The sequence below is a fragment of the Rhinolophus sinicus genome, linkage group LG11 (genome assembly GCF_036562045.2).
Source record: "Rhinolophus sinicus isolate RSC01 linkage group LG11, ASM3656204v1, whole genome shotgun sequence".
In the NCBI taxonomy this organism is placed as follows: Eukaryota; Metazoa; Chordata; class Mammalia; order Chiroptera; family Rhinolophidae; genus Rhinolophus; species Rhinolophus sinicus.
In genome coordinates, this window is record NC_133760.1 from 40,681,454 (window position 1) to 40,701,857 (window position 20,404).

At 42.1% G+C, this 20,404-nt stretch overlaps 1 protein-coding gene across 7 annotated transcripts in view; it reads right to left on the reverse strand.

Moving 5' to 3' along the window:
- NUP93 (nucleoporin 93) overlaps nt 1-20,404 on the reverse strand; it is a 90,665-nt gene that overhangs the window by 41,424 nt on the left and 28,837 nt on the right. For 2 of the 7 annotated variants that reach the window (XM_074314838.1, XM_019754078.2), the window contains exon 1: nt 9,826-10,191. The exons of 4 other annotated variants lie outside the window; for them this stretch is intronic. The gene's annotated coding sequence lies outside the window, so the exon portion shown is untranslated. Of the gene's footprint in view, nt 1-8,194; nt 8,311-9,825; nt 10,192-20,404 lie in introns of those variants that run through there. One more of the 7 variants, XM_019754085.2, reaches the window with a different exon arrangement.

Consider the following 20,404-nt stretch of genomic DNA (forward strand, 5'->3'; position numbering starts at 1 on the left):
ACGTTCAAGTGTTCTTAATATAGATTTAAATGTCGAAATAGCTGAACGAGACAGTTTCTAGAGCTTCTACCAACTCTCAAATGTTGGGTTTCCATATTCAGATCACCTGGTTTTTAAGCAGCAAAGCTCAGACTTAGGACCCAAATTTTCTGACCCCTTTTCTACCTTTTCCACTCTACTATGCTGTCTCTCACTCATCACAGCAAATGAAGCTGGGATAAACAGATATGTTATACCTGCACAATTTATTCCTTTCTTCCTCCTACCTTACATATTTGGGGGAGGAATGAGACAATAAATAAATGTCAAGTTTTGGGCATTGTTTAGAACAGCGTTTTTCAAAATGTCGGTCAGAACCTATAATTGGGTCATAAAATCAACCAGCAATTTTTTAAATAAAAGTATAACAGAGATATATTGTATAGGTAAATATTGTTTTGTGAAACTTTTTTTCAATTATACATACTTATTTGTATGTATGAAGTAGTTCATGGTGTAACATGTATTTCTTGTTATGAGTCACAGGAAAAAAAGCTGGAAATCATTGCTCTAGAAGTCAATTCTATAGCGTTCCAAATATTACTGGCATTCACTGCTGTGGAATAATAAACACTCTACATCCCCAAGCAATATGTCAGTCACGTGTTCCATCTTTAACAGAGGAAGTGGGCTGCCTTGCAATGGATACTAGCCGAGAACAACCCAGAATGTAACCGCAAGGTAAGCCGATTCTCCCATCAAATGTGTGGTCACATCTCAGGGACCTGGCAGCCAAACTGGCTTTCAAATGGCTCAGGTTGAGAAAGACAGGCATGAAACCGCAATTTTTAATCATCATTCGGACTCTGGGTTTCAGAATACAAGTGGCAGCTAACTCCTACTATAGAGAAGAGAATGAGCAAAAGGACATTTGTTTTGTCAAATGGCCAAATTCTCTTAGCTTATTTGCTTTCCAAAAGTGAAAACTGTTAAGAAATAAGGGTCTCTGTGAGAAAAATTTCAGTATCTGCTTTAGTGAGGAAATTAAGATGGGGAAAAAAAAGAGCTGACACTGATTCCTTCACACTTCTTTGCTTCCCACCTACAACAAATAAGTGATTTGTTGGACAGTTACATAAATGGTTAGAATGGAAAAACACAAATTTCCTGACCATTAAAAAATAAAACGAAAAAAAGATAATCAGTCTAAAATAAGTTGGCCCCACAAAGCAAAAGCCGTATTTTGCATGGCCCTCAAAACACAAAAGCCCATTTCATATCCCTTCCCCTTCAACAGACCAACTGGCAATCCACCTTGTCAACATTTAAAGTGAGGCCGGCTTTTCTACCAGAAGGTATCTGACACAAGACAAAAACACATGGTGGGTGCTATAAAAATCTTGTATCTGCTCTCATTTAATACATACAATAGAAATCTGTAACCAACATTCCAAATCAAAATAATATTAACAAATGAAAGCAGTAACAGTGGAAAATGGTCACTGCGGTTGAAAATCACACTGCCAAGACACAAGCAATAGCTAGGAGGGCAATGAAGACGGAACAAAAAAAATAAACTGAAAATATAAGAATAATCAAGAGAATCTGCTCCAAGACGCAACAGGAATTCCAACAAGCACCACTGCAAGTATTTGTCAGAACTTCAGACAGTGAAATTGAGAAGCGGCTGATCTCTAGCGACAAGAGTATGAATTGTGCCCACTGTTTTGCTTCAGCTCCCCCTGAGGAAATACCTACTCCCTTAACCTCTCCCAAACTTTCCTCCCAATTTCTGAACGAATGACCTCTTCTGAAACCTTTGTGTGGGTGAAATTTTTACACCAGTAAAAGTGCTACCTAAGGAGAAAGTGAGGAAGGACAAAGCAAGATACTGTTCTCAGATGAGCACACAGAAATCCTGCCAGTCCGGGAGCCTCGGCCTGGAGCCTCGCAGCTGGGCTTATCAGATGGTGTGGACACGCTTTTCATTAGCTCCCTTTGTGGGGCCTACAGAGAGCGCCTCAAGGAATCTTTCGGGTGCAAAGTAATGTCTGTCATTGATAAAGCCCAAAAGATGGAGACAGAAATTTTAAAATGTGGGCATTTTCAGGATTTGGGAAACTTTCATATGGTTTATAGTATTTTCAGTTATATTCTTAGACCAATATTTAATGTAATAAAATAAAAATACATAAAATGTCAGCTTAAAAGGCCCACAAGAGACAGAGTCTCCTTTTGCAAGGAATACAGACTAAATAGCAAATCAAGGTTATATTCTCTTACTCAGATATTTAGAGTAAGTCCTGCTTGTTTTCTGCAAAAATTTTAGTTATTGTTTGCTCACAGATTGCATTAAAAAATACATATATATATCTCCAAAAAATCCTCCTGTTGAAAGCAATGCTAAGCTGGCAGAGCTGACACACCAATTATAATCTATTTTTAATGCTGTTGCATGATTTCTCACTGTGCATTCATGCAAAAGCCTAGCCGCTCTCATTCAGCAGGTGGCAGCAGACCCTGCAAGAGTGGCTGTGGAGTGCCACCATTTGCCAGCTCCGCAGAGCCATGGGTCTGCAGGCAGCTCTGGAGCCACAGGTGGCAGACCTTGGCACTAGAATACGGCGCTGCGTGGGCACTAGGCCATCTGTCACTGCCAGGCTGCAGGGTCCCATTTTGTACATGGTTTCAGCTACTGGGCGAAACAAAGGGTCACAAAATTATGTGATGGATTTGGGTCCATTAAGGCAAAACAAATCACTTGCTCCTATAATTCGAATTGGTTTACAGGATGGTCTATAGATCCTCACAGGGTGAAGAGAACTCAATGTGTGCAAGAAGTTTATAAACCCAAGAATACACAGCTCTGAGCAGTGCCTCCTTCGGGACCTGCCCAGACCCTTACAGGCAGCATTCTGACTTAAGTGTACTGGCACGCCCAGTCGCTTCAAGGGCATGCCAACACAACCATGATACAATTCCCTCTCACCTGCGCCTTCTGGACAAGCCACCGGCCTTTGAGAGAGCCATTCGTGTAAGTCCATCTAACTACCTTTTTGTGGACCCCTCCCTAGGTAGCCTCCCCACCCCACCAAAAACAGAAAGGAAGGACGGAAGGAAGACAGAAAGAAAAGACTATCATATAACAAAAACCCAATTTCCAAGAGTTTCAGCATTGGGCAAAGAAAGAATGTAAGAGGTAGAACTTACCATGCCCCGGCGGGAAAGCCATCTTTGAGAATGGGGACACGCCGCAGTAGGAAAGGGTGCAAGGGAGGCTAGCACACCTCCCTTGTCAACACAATGTAGGCACAATACTACTAGATGCTTCTTCCTATTTCTACACCAAGGCATCAAGCTAGGGCTGCTGAGCACATCAGGCTGCTGCACTTGGAAAGAAGGTAAGGCCAAGGTTAAGGGCTGTATCCCTGTGAGGGCCATTTAAGTCTCTTGTGCTACTGCTAGAGCCAGTTCTGCCCCGCTTTAGGGTCCATGGGCATTCCTGTTATATGTTACCTATCTCTGGCCATCCAGGAAAGAAAAGCAATCTGTCCAGCTCAGTCACTGGGCGACTCCACGCAGAGAAGGAACAACTAGTGAGCGCATAATATAAATGAGTAAAATGATGAATGATGGCCGTTTAGGCCGCAGGAAGGAAAAATGCTTTTCTGCAGAACTCCCCCTCCTCCCAAATCCAGCAAAGCCCTGAAACAACCTTTCAGGGTTGTGCAAGCAGCTTGCCTCTGCTAGTCACAAGAGGTCTGGGGAGAGGATGAGACTTGCTCAGCGCTGATACCTCACCGCTTCCAGGAAAAATGAACCAGAGCCTGCACCCTCGTCAGAGGGGTCACGATGCAGCAGGACATGCCGGGCTGCAGTGGCTGGGCCTCCGCCGGCCGTCCTCTCTCCACTCCTGAATGGGGCAGGGTGGTGGGGAGCAGAACACTAGAAGCCCAGAGGGAGAGGGCGGGCAGCTAGCCAACTTCTCTCTGACTGCCGAGGTGGCCCCGTGGGAGAAAGCAAGGACAGCGACTCTGAGCATTTTATCTCCTCCCCACCACTCCCACCCCCACCCAGCACACTTGCTAGGGCTAATTTTGGGGGACACAAGAATAGGGAGGATTCTGAAGAGAAAACTTTCCAACCTAGCTTTGCAAATGGAATAAACAGTGAGTCAAAGTATGTCTGGCTTCAAAAAGCAGCAGCAGAACCCTCTCCTCACCCAAAGGTATGACTAGAGCTAAACAGTAGGAATCCCACAGCCACTCTAAGGTGATAGAAAGATAAGACAAGGAGGATACATTAAGGGACGATAGAAATGTTTTACTGTCTTTGGGGAACTGATCTCCATCTGACAGATGGATTAGTCCACATTCAAGGAACTTTGGGTACTAAAACCGCACAGTATAAAATGGAAATGCATCAATAGCGGCCTTTATCCTGGGCCAACATCCCCTGCCACTGCCGCCCAAACCCACTCTAAAACAATTCATTAAAACAGCCCTACATTATTTTAAATAAAAACAAAAACCCACAGATCCCCTGCTTTGTCAGACCTAGTGTGTTTTCCCTTTGGAAACAGGAAACAAAAGCAAGATTTGGGGCTGTGAGAAGGACAGATAGCAGAGTGCGAGTCTCTGAGCCAGTCGGGTGGGAGCTGAGCGGTGTTCACCAGGCGGGTTTCCACAGAGCTCAGGATTAAGCCTCAGGTTCCACTTAGCAAGCACAGGAGTGCTATTAGTCAAGACACCGTTTGGGAGCCACGCGCCATATTAATTCCCTGCTGGTCCACGGTGTCAGTCATTTACACTGCAGTCGAAAATGCCAGCTCCTCCTGCTATGCAGCACAGCTCACGCTGACGGGAGTGGGGCACTGCTCATCATGGCTGTCATAGAAAACAGCGTTGGCTTTGCTGCAGCTTCCTCTTGTTCAGAAATGTTTTCCAAATTTTTTTGTCTGGAGACCACTAAAACAAACACGAGACCATCTCTTTTATAACTTCCCATTGTCTTAAGTGGAATTTGTCATGACACTCCTCTGCAAACAGTACTTGGAATTTCACCCTTTCTCTCAAACATTCCTGAAGTTGGAAAACGCTTTGACTTTACCCTGTCAGAGCTGAGGGCCTACTGCAGGATGCACCACTCACCATTGTCACCACCGGTACAGAAAACAGCACACACTGCTGAGCTGGAGTGGCAAACACAAGCGACAGGGGCAGAGAGGGCAAGACCATTTTTCAAATACAAATTGCCCGAAACAGACAGGGAGCTCGACTCTTCCAGCCAGCCCATCCATACTAGGAGGGGAAGGGGCAACCCTGCACTGTGGGACCCCTCAGCGTAGAGGCAAAGGAGTGCTCTGCTGGGAGGACACGTCAGGAGGCCCCGCTCCACAGCAGCTCAGAGCTGATGGATGTGCCGCCCCGCGCCCATCCTAGAGAGAAGCACTTCGCCCTTCGTGTCGAGCCAACACGATGGACCCAAAGGCTTGACTTGCAGCATACACCTTATTTTTAAATATCTGTTTATAAATGATCAATTTGTTCATGCATATCATCTACAACACAGGCCCAGGAAGACTCCAAGCACAGCTCAGTAAGTCATTTTTGGCAGGACTTTGCTGAAAGCTCAACCCATCAGATCTATCAGTCACCAGTGAGCCCACAAACAGAAAGAGATGGAGACAAATGCAGACAGAGACACAGCACAGCACAGACTTGGAGCCAGGTAGCCTGGATCGAGGGCAAATATGACTGCTTTCCAGATGGATGACCTTGAGAAAGTTGTTTAACTACAGTCAACCTTATTTTACCTAACTGAAAGATGAACTGACTGTACTACATACGGCCAACTCCAGAAATTCCAACTCCATGAGAGGTGGGAACAGGTGAGGAATTAGCATTGTCACTACCACTAAAACTATAGTTTATTCCAAATTAACCCACACCTTGAAATTACAATAAACTTTGTTTTTGAAGGCAGCTGACATATATTTTAAAGATAAAATAACCAAAGCCCACAAAGCACTAGAATGAAAATCAGAATCAAATACCGTATTTTCACAGGAATGCTAGTTTCATCTTGCCATAAAGGAAAAGCAAAGAATACGGTCCTGTTTTCTGAATATCCATCCTATATTGGAAGGAGTAAGCTTCTACATCAAAAAAGGAGAAGGAGGAGGAGGAGGAGGAGAAGAAAGCACAAAGCAAGGAATTTCAGAAGTGTTACATAAAACACCTATTTAAAATTTACTTTATCCATATTTGTCAACAATTTCTTAAAAGCAGCAATCAGAAGCTATCTACATATAAGTGCTAATTAGGTCTTTACTTCAGGAAAATCTCAAAGTTTCTATCATCTAACAGAATAAAATGTAACTGTAAATTGGTCAAGACGGTGCTACTAGAAGAGGTGACTTCAAACTTGACCGAAGGAAAATAACTCACGTGCAGCTCTCCTCTTATCACAGAGTTCTGGTGCCGCCATTTTCCTCCTTCCTCGCTGCCATCTTAGTGCCTAGCGGGCAGGCCGACGTGCTTGCTTGTCTCCATTATGGCACAGCCAGAGCATTCCAGGGTTTGATAGGAATACTTTTTTTTTTTAATGGCCAAAGAACCAGCCCCTGACTCTTGACTACTAGCCAGGCTACCACTTCATGAGAAAACGGAAGAGCTTCCAGATGGAAGAGATTTGGGAATCGCCTACAAGTACCAGAAAGGAGAACCTCTTCCGAGTAGCCAAACTTGAGTACACCATGGTGGAGGCAAAGAAAATGAAGCAACTGGGCCTCTGCTATCACCCCAGAGTACCCAGTACACACACAGTTTACATAAAGCCAGAGAAAGAAAATTAGACCAGAATCTTCAATCACGTTTTATTTTAAAAATTTCAAAGGAAGTCTCTGTGAGTCCCTTCATGCCATCGGATCAAATATTTTATGCAAGCAAAGCTGCAATTAAAATGGAGTTCTAATTTGCTGCCCTGAAACTCTTTTATTCCCAAGCGCAAGTCTTATAAAGTTGAAGGGGAAAGAATCTCTTTGCATTCTATATATCTATATACCATGTATCTAAACAATTAATATATCAAATGTCCCTCCCAGAAGTAAAAGAATTATATTGGGATCTAGGCTTTTATACTTCAAGCATAAAATTTTTGCAAGCTTTATGGAATCTTTGTAAATCTCCTAAACAGAGCTTAGGAGAACTGAGCCTTCGTATTTCAGTGAAAAGACTGATGTGAAAATCCTCCTCTCCTTTGGTTTCAAAAACATAACATTCAATGAATAGGCTGGACAACGGCTAGTCAACAAGACTTGAAAGAACAGCTGCCTTTATAAATCTGGTATCAATTAAAAGGATTCTCAGATACCCAGTTCTGTGAAGATTCAACTCCTGGAACAGCTATGAAAGCATTGTGAGCAAATTCTTCATGGTACAGTTTACTGTAAAATGCATTTACTATAAAGTCTTCAGGGTTAAGTGTCTTTAAAAAGATAAACATACAAATCAAAGTTAAAATCCACTTGTTTCCTCTTAGTAACAGCATAAAGGAACAAAGGAATAAGCCAGTCAAATCCAATTAATTTTAAGACTCAAGATTTCTAAGCTTACAATCACAAACAAGAGTTTCCTACAAGTAGCTCCGAAGTCACAACTATTAATATTAAACAGAAAGCACTAAAAAGCCTCATTAATAAGAGTGAAAACCCCAATCTATTGACTCTTTTAGGATAAAATCTTGTTGTGTTAAAACATTGTTTCTTATATATTTAATCAGCTATTATAAATCATGGAAGTGTTTTCTAAAAAAACCAAAACCTAAAATCAAGCAATTTTCTTCAGGAATGGAAAACAAAGTGTGAAAGACGGTGAAAAGAAGCCTGAACTCTTTTAAATATATCATATTTAGATTTCTTTTTTCTCTCAAGTGTCATTTTCATCTTTGACTACTGATAAATTCATACCTCTCATTAACTTAAATTACCAATGAATAATTAATTAAAAGCGTATGTTAAAATCATTCATAAAACCTATATTTCAAGTATATATTATCACCTTTGGTTTCTAACATATACATAACAAAATATATCCAAGAACCTCTGTGTTACACCTTTAATATTTGAAGCATTCATTTAAAATTTTTTTTTGCCCATTCAACCAAAGACAAATTTTCAACCTCTCCCCACTATGTAAGTATGAGAAATACTTACTGTAGACAAAAGGATTCCATTTTCTTTCTGGCAATGTTCTCCACCCTCCTAGAGAACTCTTCCACACAGTGCGCAAATTCGTTTTCTGAGTTTTACAGTAACAAAGCTCTCAGGGCACAGAACCTACTGTAAATGAAATGGCCCTGCAGATGCCTTCAGAACCCAGCTCACCTCAACCAGGATACAGCTAATTGTTAAAAATGGTGGCTGAGATATTTTCCATACACTAAATTAAGGAGATCTGATGAAGGCGCTGGCATCCACCCACTTCAGACAAAGGAAAATAATTTGCAATTGTACCAAGGCACGGATAATTGAGTCACCTCCCATCCAGGGTCAGTGTTAGAGATTCCCTCCATCTTTACAAAATGCAAACCACAGCTCATTGTCTCATCTCAGAAATCAATTCTTTGCAATGCTGCACCGGGTCAGAGTTTTAAGGGAATCTTGGTCTTGGGTAAATCCAGACCAGCAAAATTCTCACGGTTCCTCTCCCTTCCCCGAGCTGCTCTCCTCCATTCCCCACTTGACAGCTCCTCAAGTCTTCCTATTGTTAAAGCGCACAGAAAGTCCCAGACCTCTGAAGGGAGCTAAATCTCTCAACTAGGTAAGCAATTTCCAAGTCCACGCTTCAGGAAGAAGTCCAGACCCTATGGGTCCCATGATACAAATACATTCCTTGGGCTAAAAAGCTGTACATCATTGTCTTTTTTTGTTGTTGATGTTTTTAAGGGAAGACATCAAGTAAGCTGTTTTTTAACGCTGAATTTAAAAGCATTTTATCTCTGATATTAATCAAGGTATTAAAAGTGTCAAAGCAACATTTATAATTTTATTACCCTCCAGGTAATGCTTACATGACTTAGGAAGTTTTCATTTCACTTACACAAATCACATTCTCTACACCAAAAATTTGAAACATACTTAAAGGACTCATAACACACTATTTTGAGGATGAATTTAAAAAAGGAATAGAAATGACCTTAATTGAAATTGCCTACACTTAATACTACTTAAGAATCCACAACTTTGGAATTAAGATTTACTTCTTCTCATGTAAAGCCTTATGCTAAAGCATTTCCTGGGAGATAATTCCAAATATCTTTAATAGCACTTTTTCCCTACAACAAAATGTAAATGACTGAATTCCTTGGTCAGGTATCACACACACACACACACACACATAGTCACCTACAATCCCAAAGAAGGATCTGGGTTTAGCAAAGAAAAGAAATTATACTTTAATATTTTTATGTCGTATAAAGAATTCTATACTTTACGTGGATCTTTTTAAAACATCCTAAAGAAAGTCCACACTACTTATTTATTAAAGATGAAGTCTACAAAAATCCTAAGTAACCACTTAAATCTTTAAGCAAGTATCTCTCTGCCCCACCCAACAGATTTTTTTTTTTTTTTAAGAAAAATATTAGAATGACAAGGCACAAATCCGAACAAGTCTCAGGAGAATCAAGTACTTTTTCTATCAAATGAGTTACATGTTTCTGAATCTATCTCAAAATTTTAAACAGACTAAGACCTTGCTTTCCAGGTACTGCAACAACATGCTGTCCCTCTATTTACTAGGGTGCACTGATCCTCATTTCTTTCCACAACACAGGCAATCCTACCTGCAGCTCTGAAATGGAAGGAGTTACAGACCGGTCGAGGCTGTTCTGTTGGTCACTGCAGCTCTTCCATACCTTCTGTGTGGGATGAGCTCTGTTGGAACCAGTGCTCAAGTTTTTCCCACTCCAAACAGCCAGAATTTGGCGAAGGGGCGGGGGGGAACGAGAAGAGAGAAGGAAAAGGAAGAGAACATCCTGCAAGGTTGATATGACTGGAGCACGCAAGGCTGCAATTAGACAATGAGATTGCACGGTCCCCTTAAAAAGGGTGCCCTGCAGCCCCCAGGGCACTGCATCCCATCCGTGCTGCTCTACACAAATTCAGAGAAGTCAGCCACCAGTTTGAAAGCACAAACTGATGGGAGTAACAGTTTATAGGTTACAGAAGGGTATTTTATTGTTAACGGACTGTACCAAGTTAAGATTTAAGAGGGGGAGAGACAACATGTAGGCAAGGAATGCTATGATACATTTTTTTCCCCAGCCCAAGCCACTGCAATTACTCTGATGTGAATTTTTGATGACTTCCGACATCTTGCATGGTTAATAATCGTTTCAGCTGTCATGTTTGGTTAACGTGGAAAATGCATTTGCTGCATTGTGATGCAGTGCTATAGCCACAGATTGTAACACCAGTTGTGAAGCTGGTCCCTTAACTGAGCAGCAGGAATTTGCACATGCCATGATGCTAAAATAAATGGTAGTTAAAAGATTTTATACAGCAGCAGACAGATTCTGCCATTTTAGCCGACAGTATGTACAGCTCGAACATACACAAGCATCTAAGATGACTGTGCCCTCATCAATGGCACTGTCCTTCAAATAGAACAGTAAATTCACCATCTTAAATGTTTGGCCTCTCAGTAGTTAAAAGATTTCGATACTGCTTAAATAACTATTCAGATTAATTATAGCTTTGAACAGAACCGAGGTTATTTGCATTGCAGAAACATACAGCCAATGAAACTGTCAGTGACACAGGAAAATGCAGACCTTTTATTAACATATGCTCAGCTCAACTGTCACTTCTTTGTACAACATTTAGGGGAAAATATATGATGTGTAAGTAATGAATATTCCCATTCTACCATAATGGTTTTTAAAAGTGTTCCTCAGAAATGCATTTTTTTCCCCTTCATGTTTTAATGCATAACCTAAAAATTAAAGACTACATTAAAACACTAACGTGTTTTTCATTGTCACTAAAATAAATTCAATGCCGCAAACAACTGTGCAATTACCGGGAAGCTGCGAAAAAGCAAAGATGAAACCGTCCTGAGAACCAGGCTCCGGATGATTAAAGTGTGGCTGGGCAGGTAGTGGGCTGTCGTTCTGTGCAGATTACAAAAGAGAAATCGGGAGAAAGCCCCTTTCATCTTCATCTTCAAACACAAAACTCACAAAGCCTATGATTGCAATCTGTTGGTGCAAAACCAACACCTATACTGCAGAACCTGAAGAACACATGGCATTTGCCAATTTCATAATATATTTTTATACAAATATTAACTTGGCTACTTAGCATCTAGAATTTGATACTTAAGGTTCTTATTCATGTACAATCATCAATTTGGTTATTTAAAGAAGCAGAACTAACTTAAAGACTTCATTGCTTTAAAAGAAAAACAACCAATATAGTTTAACCTATATTTCTTCTATCAGAACTTTTGCCAATTAAATGCTCAGAGCTGAGCTGTTTCAGACATTTCTACTTTATAAAAAAAGAGAAAACTAAGCAAAAGAGAATGAACATAGGAACACACTGGTGTCTGAACAGTGAATAACAATGAAAGAACTTATGTTACTAACATAAAAATCAACTCATGATTTCCTTTGTTTTATTCATTGTGATAGCACCAAATGCATAATTTGAGGGTGCACGTGTTAACAAGCGCTGTAAAGCCGAAGAGCCTTCTAGTTTTGTTTCTTCCCCTAACGTAAAATTAACCGCACCAACAGTGCTACTCGGTGCCACAGCAGATGTCACAGTTGTTGTAGCGAACATTCAACAATTCCAGCTTTTTTTGTTCCAGACCCAATACAAGGTACCACTAGCAGCTCAGAAACTGCACAAGGAGAGGGGGAGAAACTGTGCTGGGGGTAGCTTTGAAATTAACCAGGCTCAGCTTATGCTCCAATTACTGAACAAAAGACAATCCTGGGGGACCTCTCTCTGAACCAGTGCAAGAAGCAAACTCTTTTTGTTTGGGATCAAATAAATACTGCATTGGAGCATAGTGTCTCTCTCTGCCTGGGGATGGAAGGAACAAGGGAAAAAAAGAACCCAAAGACCCCAGTGTGGTTACAGTCAAACCATTTCACCGATGGTTAAAACTATTCCTGTGGGAGCCCTGTGAAGTTCACTACAGGGGAGTGAGAAAACCCCCTTTAATTACTTAAAAATAAACACACACACACACACACACACACACACACACCCTTGCTGAGTCACTATTAAGAGGTTTTTCCACATCAGTCCGGCCAACAAATAAATTGAGAGGATATTTATGCTACGCAGAATGAATTGTAAATCAGCTCAGACTCCGTCTTCCCCCAATTTCTGAGTAAGTCTCCCAAGGAAACCAGATGAGTGGCAGAATATTCTGATTGCAAAGGACTCTGAGAAGATGGTGCTGAGAAGCATTAACCAACCAACCTGCCTCAGACCCCCGATGCCTGAATATGTACCAGTATGTATGTGGAGATCGTGAATGCGTTGGGAAGAAGCCACCTTACAAAGGAGGTACTTCTCACTTGTTTCATCACTAGCTGCACATACACTGATCCATTCCTGAATGTCTATTTAGTAGTCCTCGTTTCATTTTGTGTTTTGGCTTTACATAGCCCTAAGCACCAAAAAACTAAAACAAAGAGAAAAGGGAGACAACTAGCGGATCCAGCACTTGTTAATATAAGGATTAAAAATGCGCTTGCTTCTACAAATGCAGAGATGATGTGTAATCCTTTCTACCAAAGGGGATCTGACACCAGCTTTCTGAAATCCTCTGAGCACTGCACCACTCTGAACGACAACAGCAGCTAACTCAGACATCAGACACACACACTCTATAAAAAATCCAGACACCCAGAAGTGTAAAGACGGATGGATCTTACTATCACAATGACCAAAGTATATTAAGGTCTCTGTATTTGAAAGATCTCCAAATTTCAAGTGATGGCTTGAATTTTCAAACAGTATTCCAATAAGATTCCCACAAAGCATGCCTTCAGATAGTTCCTTAGAGCTCACTGTAATCTTTAATAGAAAAGTTTCAAGTTTGTTATTTCTATTTTCATCTCTCTATAGATTCTCTCAATGAGTCCATTAAAGAACTCAGCGAAGTAAGTCCAGGTATAGAACCAAGAAAGAAAGAGTTTTTCCTAAAAAAGTAGGAACACTTCTTCCAACTTAAGATATTCAGATTCCACAGACTTTCTGACCTTCCCCTCCTGTAGTTAACTGGCTTGAAAAAGTTCTGAGTAGGAAAAAAAACAAAGAGGAGGAAGATAGCTCGTTTCCTTAGGCCCATGCTTGAAACACACCAAGGATGAAGAGACATTTTTGAAGGTGTGGCTTTAGTACCCCCCTTTTCATTTACCTGTTCCCATTATTAAACAAGATTATAGAACAGAAAAGGGAAGTCACTGAGATTGTGTGCCTCGGTAGAATTATGACAACCACCAGCTGAACTGTACATGGTTTTATCCAGAAATGAAACTTTTACAGAGCCCTGGTGAGCTCTGTGCTGCCTTCTGCCAGGCTCCATGGGCTGCTGGGAAGTAATATCACTGGTGGCTAAGTGCTTTTAAGAGTTAAGAATGAGAAGCCATGTGAGGTTGGGCAACTGCTATCCCCCAGCCTCCAGGCTTCTGAGGCACAGCTGGATCCTGGCTCCCTTCCCAGCCCACCATCACCAACCTGCTGCCTCCTCTCTCCTTGCTGAGACCCTGTTCCCTTACCCCATGCTATATATGTATTCCCCCTCCTATATGCCATGTTTCCCCGAAAATAAGACCTAACTGGAAAACAAGCCCTAGCATGGTTTTTCAGGATGACATCCCCCGAACATAAGCCCTAATGTGTCTTTTGGAGCAAAAATTAATGTAAGATTTGGTCTTATTTTTGAGGAAACACCATATTCATTTTTACTGCTGCAACTCTTACCTCTAGACCAGCGGCTCTGGAAAATTCTTTCTGGAGCGATTTTCTGAGCGGTACTTTCTTACCCCATCTCTACATGTTTCAGGGGCATTTTCATGGTGATGTCTTGCCCGAACATCAGCAACTCATACTAAATCTCAACACTCCATCTAGTTCATCTTCCTAATTTCTCAGCCACGACCAATAACCAACCCTTCTCCTCGCTACAAACCTCGAGTTACTTCTGAATATCCTTCTCAAGTCCATCAGGCATCCAGTGTGGCGGATGTTTTATTCCGAGTCTCTCACACATCTTGTCCTCTCTGTCTTGTCCTCTCAGCCACCAGCCTGGACCTGGCCGTCATCACTGGCTGGATTACTACCACTGCCTCTCAACAGCTCAGCAGGTATCCTGCCCGCCCCTGGGCAAGCCGACTCCCACAGCCTCCCTCCTTTCCTGACACTCACCTGCTCCAAAACTTTCACCGGCTAGTAATGCCCGCGCTCCATTGCCTGGCAGTCACTCCTTCCACATTTGATGCCCCCGTTCCGGACACATTCTATTTCTCAGCATATAACTTGTGTTCTCACCTCCCTGACTTGAATTAGGTCCTCACTCTCGGATCCTCTTTCACTTCCTGCAAGCTAAAGCCATTTAATCTTTCAAGGCCCATTAGGAGCCTGTCTGTTCCAGGGGTTCTACCCCAACTACCCCAAAATTCACTCATCACGACCCCCTCCCTCTCCTCTGAACTCCCACGGCGCTTAGACTCTCACGGCACCCAGGCCTGTTGCTTACTCTGTCGGACAGTTTACTCCTATTGTAGGAATGTCAGTCTTGGCTCTCCAGGTAGAAGACAATGGGCTTCCAGAGGGCAGTATCTAGAATTCATGTTTATTCTAATCATCCTCAGTGCCCACCATAGTGCCGTCCTTAATGGGCACTCAACAAAACCATTTCATTGATTGATATTAGTATTCACTGGGCCCCCTTCGCGGGAGATGCAGACAACTGCTTCGACGGAAGCTAAATATTACTTTTGCTTATTGTCTGTTCTCTCAAATCTCTTCAGTTCCCTGAGCTAATTGCAGCTGTAGGTAGTAAGACAAATGCTGATGTGGTTCTTGGCCAATGTACAGAGGCACCAAACTCTTCTTTGTGACTAAGCATCATACCAACCGTCTTCAATTCCCAAGCAGGCTTCCTGCTCAGCTGCATCTAGAGCCAAGGAGGTTCGGGGAAGACGAGCGGGTCCCGGCTCAGAGTCAGTGGCGCGGCAGTCACAGCTGATCTGTCCTGCCCAATCAACTGAGAATGAAAAAGCAACCTGCTCATTTTATCAGTGACATTTCACCTTGAGTAGTTTTAAGCGAGGACCACCAGACTTGGGCAGTCAATAAAAATCAAGGGATTTCTGCATGTCTTTATTTAGCAGTAAAACAAATTATGGTGATTCTCTGTTGCTCATATGCAAACTTGTCTCCCCAGGGGTCAGGAAACAACAGGGAAAAGAAAGCTCGCTCTGCCTGGAGAAGCTGAGGAGTTCCTCTGCCCCGAGCATGCCCAGAAACCACAAAGGGTGGGAGCAGGGTTTAGAGGTGGGCCGGAAGCTTAACCCTCGTGGGTGAAAGTAATTTCAGGAGAAAGATTGCCACTTTAAACATGTTTTCAAGAAGTAGTTCCCCAGTAAATGCAGTTACTAATGAAATAAGCTAAAATGGGAGGAGGAAGCATCTCGCTTCAAATATTCCTCGGGGGCAATTCACTGCTGTCCCAGGTTTCAGAAGCTCAGAATGAGGACGGCTGTCAGTCCGCTTCTGTCTGTCTGTCTCTCTCTCTGTCACACACACACACACACACACACACACACACACACACACACACACACAGCCTCTATCAAGCCTTAGTGTTTCGATAGAGGGAAAACATGATTTTGGCAAGAACTTGTAGACTATATGCAGAAGCTCTACCTCAATAAAAAAATAAACGAAATAATAAAGTATACGAAGATTTATCACAGTCATAGCCACCAAATTTCAGGGGCAATTCATTTCCCTTGTGGCACAGATTAACGAAACACAGCACAAAGGAACTCAGATTGTGGCCGAGGTCACAAAGTGACCTGGTCCAGGTCCTGGGTTCAGGATCTGGGTTTCTTGCTTACGGACCTCTCTGCACAGCACTATGGGACACTGTACCAAGAAAAACTGCTCTGGGGAGTGCCTGAGCCCCAGATTTCATGGAATCTTAAGTTATCACATGGGGGATGGTGGCAGATACAAAAGAACAGCTTCTAGCTTGCTAGTTCTTGTTACCAATGTACTTTACACAACAGATGTATCTCTTACCAGGTTGATTGTAAATAGAATTCTTTTAAACAAATTCTATTTTAAATTCAGCAGGGAAGCTGTTATTTGAAGGAATACTAAAGCTAAATATCGCCCAGAGACTGCTTTTGTAAATGCAGATATTGAGAGTTCGGATTTGCTTACTAAAGCAGGCAGGGTACACCGTATTATTACTATTATTTTAGAGAAAAGACACTAAAACCTTAATTTTCTTTTTTTTTTTTTTTTTGCTATACATATTTACTATTTCTGCTGTTAGCTAGAAAACACTGATGAGGCTAGAAACTGATTTTTTTTTTTTAAGACTCCTTAAGTCCTCAACAGAAAAAGGATTACTAAAATTACCCAATCCACAATGGTTTAAACAAGGGAAAAACTGTATTCCATTACCTGGTTAGAATTTCAAATTCACTGACATATAAAACAGGTTCTTGAAATTTTTCTATGAAGGAAAATTGCAGGTAGAATTCTATTTTCTCATTAATCCCTATTATAAAGTTGAATATAGCATTCCTAAAAGCAAATAAAATTTGAAATCAAGATGTAATAAAATTATATGCAAGCATGCAGCAAACCTCAAGAAAAAAAGGGAAAGAAAATAACCAGGGTAAAAATTACATGAGCAATAGCAACAGAACGAATTTGAAATAGCAAGCACGGTGATGCCCTGTAGGATGCTGGCCCCATATGAAGGGGTGAGAGAGGAGAGAGGAGGTGTGCCTTTCATCACCCCCCAATTCGGGTCAGGACCAACAGTCAAGGCCAGTGACACGGGTGGTCATGCCTAAGGCCCCTGGAACGTATGCTGCCCTGTAAAACATGGGGTCGGGTCTTCATCTCTGTATGGCACCCTTCTCATCTCTGTAATGAGAATATAAGGCTCTGCAATTCTAAAACAGTACTTGAAAATTAGGCTGATTTTAAAATCTGTTTTCCCACACCATTCTTCTCTCTGCCAGCCTTCCAGCAGTTACATGGGTGGAAATCATTTTTAAAACAATGGTCCAGTTTTATTAACATGCTTCTTACCACGAAGTCCTCCAGCAAACCACTGAGGTCACTAAGACACTTCCAGTTCTACTACTTTAACATCTCACATCCTGAAGTCGATACTGGGACATTTCAAGTAGCCGAATCCCCCTCAAGTAAACCTAACACTGAAAATCTGAAGACGGAGACTATCATTAAGTTGACTTAGGGTGCTTAACAAAGCATCATACACAGAGTTAAGTGTCAACATACATTTTATTAACCTCTAAGTTGTTGAAGGTTGTTATTCAGAAGCTCTGGAAATGTCTACACAATTGTAGATCGTCATGACATTTCTGACTGTGGTGCTTCCTGGCAAATTTACATTTAGAAATTAATCTGAAGTGTTCCTGTGTAGCTACCTATATATTATTTGAGCCTAATCTAAGTAAGTTCTATTTAATCCCCGATACTACACAATTTCTAAAAGCAAGAGATAATTAAGTCTAATGGAAAGCATACTGAAGTTGGAGTCAAAAGAAATGGGTTCTAGGTAACCCTATGCAAGCCATTCACCTCATGCCTCAGTTTTCTCATCTGTAAAATGGGAAAATGCCACCAGACCTATATGAAATGACAACACTGTATATCTTCAACTGCATATACAATAGAATTACTCTTCAAAGCAAAGAGAAGTCATTTCAAGTGATTTTTATAACACAGGCTGCACATTTTAATACATTTTTCAAATATGCAGACTGATTTAGACATTTCCAAGGAAATACTTATTCTGCCTCTCTGCTTTCTCTCATGGCATCTGTTGTCACTACGAGCTAAGGACAAGTAAAAGCTAATGTCATTAACAGTAGACCCAAGGGCCCAGAACTCACTCAATGTGGGAGGGGGCGGGTACAGAGAGAAACAAATGAAAAGGTAAACAAAATGAGGATGAGAGGAGCTAAGGACAAAGGCAGAGAAAATCGGGTTAGTGAATAAAATTGAATCCGTCTTTCATCTCTCCTGGCTCCTGCGTCTGGGCTGGCAGACGTGGACTTAGTCTGCTGAGACACCAGGTTTAAGGCCTCCCTTTGGCACCGTCCATTCAGGAATTATTAACGTTTGCGGAATCCCCAGCACCTCCGTTCCCAGACGTCAGAGGCGATTGACCAGGATGGGATTATTAATCCCTCGCTTCCCTTTCCTGTCTCCCTTTCTCCCGTCCTCTCCGGCTCCGGCTGTTTTCCAGGCATGTGTTTTGAGCTACCACCTCAGTATCACAGTCAACACCTCCACGGTGAAAAAACAATAAACGACCAAGTCATACGTTTTTAACATATGTAAGTTTTAAGCATGTATTTTATGGACCACTGTGTCCTGATGAAGCAGTGATAAAAACGAGGGTGGTATCAAATTCTTTACAGACTCAAACACTTAAATAAACGGCTCTGCAAGCTGCAAGTTCAGCACTGATCCACGGGTGGGTTAAAAGTTAGCAGACAGGGCAAGAAAAGCAGGGTTTACCTGCCCTAGATTCTGTAATCACTTAACCTGGTGGGTCTCAGATTCTGGGCCCCACCTACAGAGACTTGGATGCGGCAGGTCTGGAACAGGGCCTGAGAATGTGCATTTCTAACAAGTCCCCAGGTGATTGCTGAAGCTGCTGGTCCAGACCGCTCTTTAGAAAGACTGGCAGGAGCGTCCTTCCAGCTGCCAAAGGTATTGAGGGCATGAGGAGCATGGAGAAAGAAATGAAACCAACTAGAGGTAGAAAGCTAACACAAAGACGAAGATGAGATTTGCAGCTCCTTTCCCTTCCTAACTCCCCGAGAAAAACCGAGACGCCTGAAGGGCTCTGCAATATGTCTGCTGCTCCAAAATAAACCCCATTCCTTAACACTCCCCCTCCCCACAAAATGAGCTAGTAGGATGAACAGTTAACAAATGGTGAAGGACACATAAGAAGCTGGGAGCCAGATTAATTTGTAACTTCATTCCTAACACAGGAGAAACAAAATTAAATATCCTTTGGCCATTTGCTTCCCCATCATGCCCTCTACTTAGGATTTGGCTTTAACGTGTCATCAATCCTTTTGCTATGCACGACAACAGAAAACTCTTATACACCTTTGACAGCAAGCTGAGTCAGGCACCAAAAACACAAAGGTAGGATATTAGCAGAGGCTTTAGGCAAGGGCCCAAAATAAGGCAACGCACGTCAGGGTACCCATTAAAAGAGCCAAACATGAGCAGGTTAGCTAGATGGAGAAACTAAATGCCACTTCTTTGGGGTCTGCAAATGCAGAAAACACAAGTACCAAGGGCACCCGAGGAAGAGGCCCAGCCCTGGCCAGGCCCCCACAGAACCCGTCTCTCCAGAGCAAACTTCGGGGTACCTGCTGCCAGGCTGCAGGAATCACCTAACAGCTACGATTTCACAGCTAATACTTGATGGAAAAAAAGGAGGTACTGGCTGCTCGGGCCGTCAGCCAGTCTGAAAGGATGCGGGGAGAGGGACAGAGAAAAAGGGACGCAAAGGACAGAAGGACAGCAAGACTCAAAGGAGAAGACAAAAACAACAGACAAAAAGAATGGAAGAAAGGAGGACAGCTGGAAGGAAGGAAGGACACAGGGAGGAAGGGAGGGAGAGTGAACAGAAAGCGAAAAACTGGCAAAAACAAAAACAGAAATCCTGTCCCCCAATCTGCCGTAAACCCTGCCAGTCTAGCCCACCTAGTTTCAAATATGACATGTGTTCCAGTTCGCTACTTTGCATGTGCTTGGACCACTGACCTACTCATACAGCATAAACCAGGCTGCAAGGCTCGACTGTGACAAATCTCAAGAAACCCTGAGCCCCTTCACATAAAGGGCATCTGTAAACTATGTCAGAGCAGCAATAAACGTCAGAATCACTTTTTGTTCCAAAGTGAATCCCAGATGGAAAAAATGAGGTTTGTCACTACTCAGTTTACAGTATTACTCTTCTAAGTAGCATTTTTATCCCTACAACTGGTTTTCTTAACCAGCAAACCTTTCACATGGAAATAAATGGAAATGTCTCTTCAAAGAAAACAGGTAAGAAATAGGTCTGAGAGGAAAGAAAGGACCAAAACATCAAGAAAC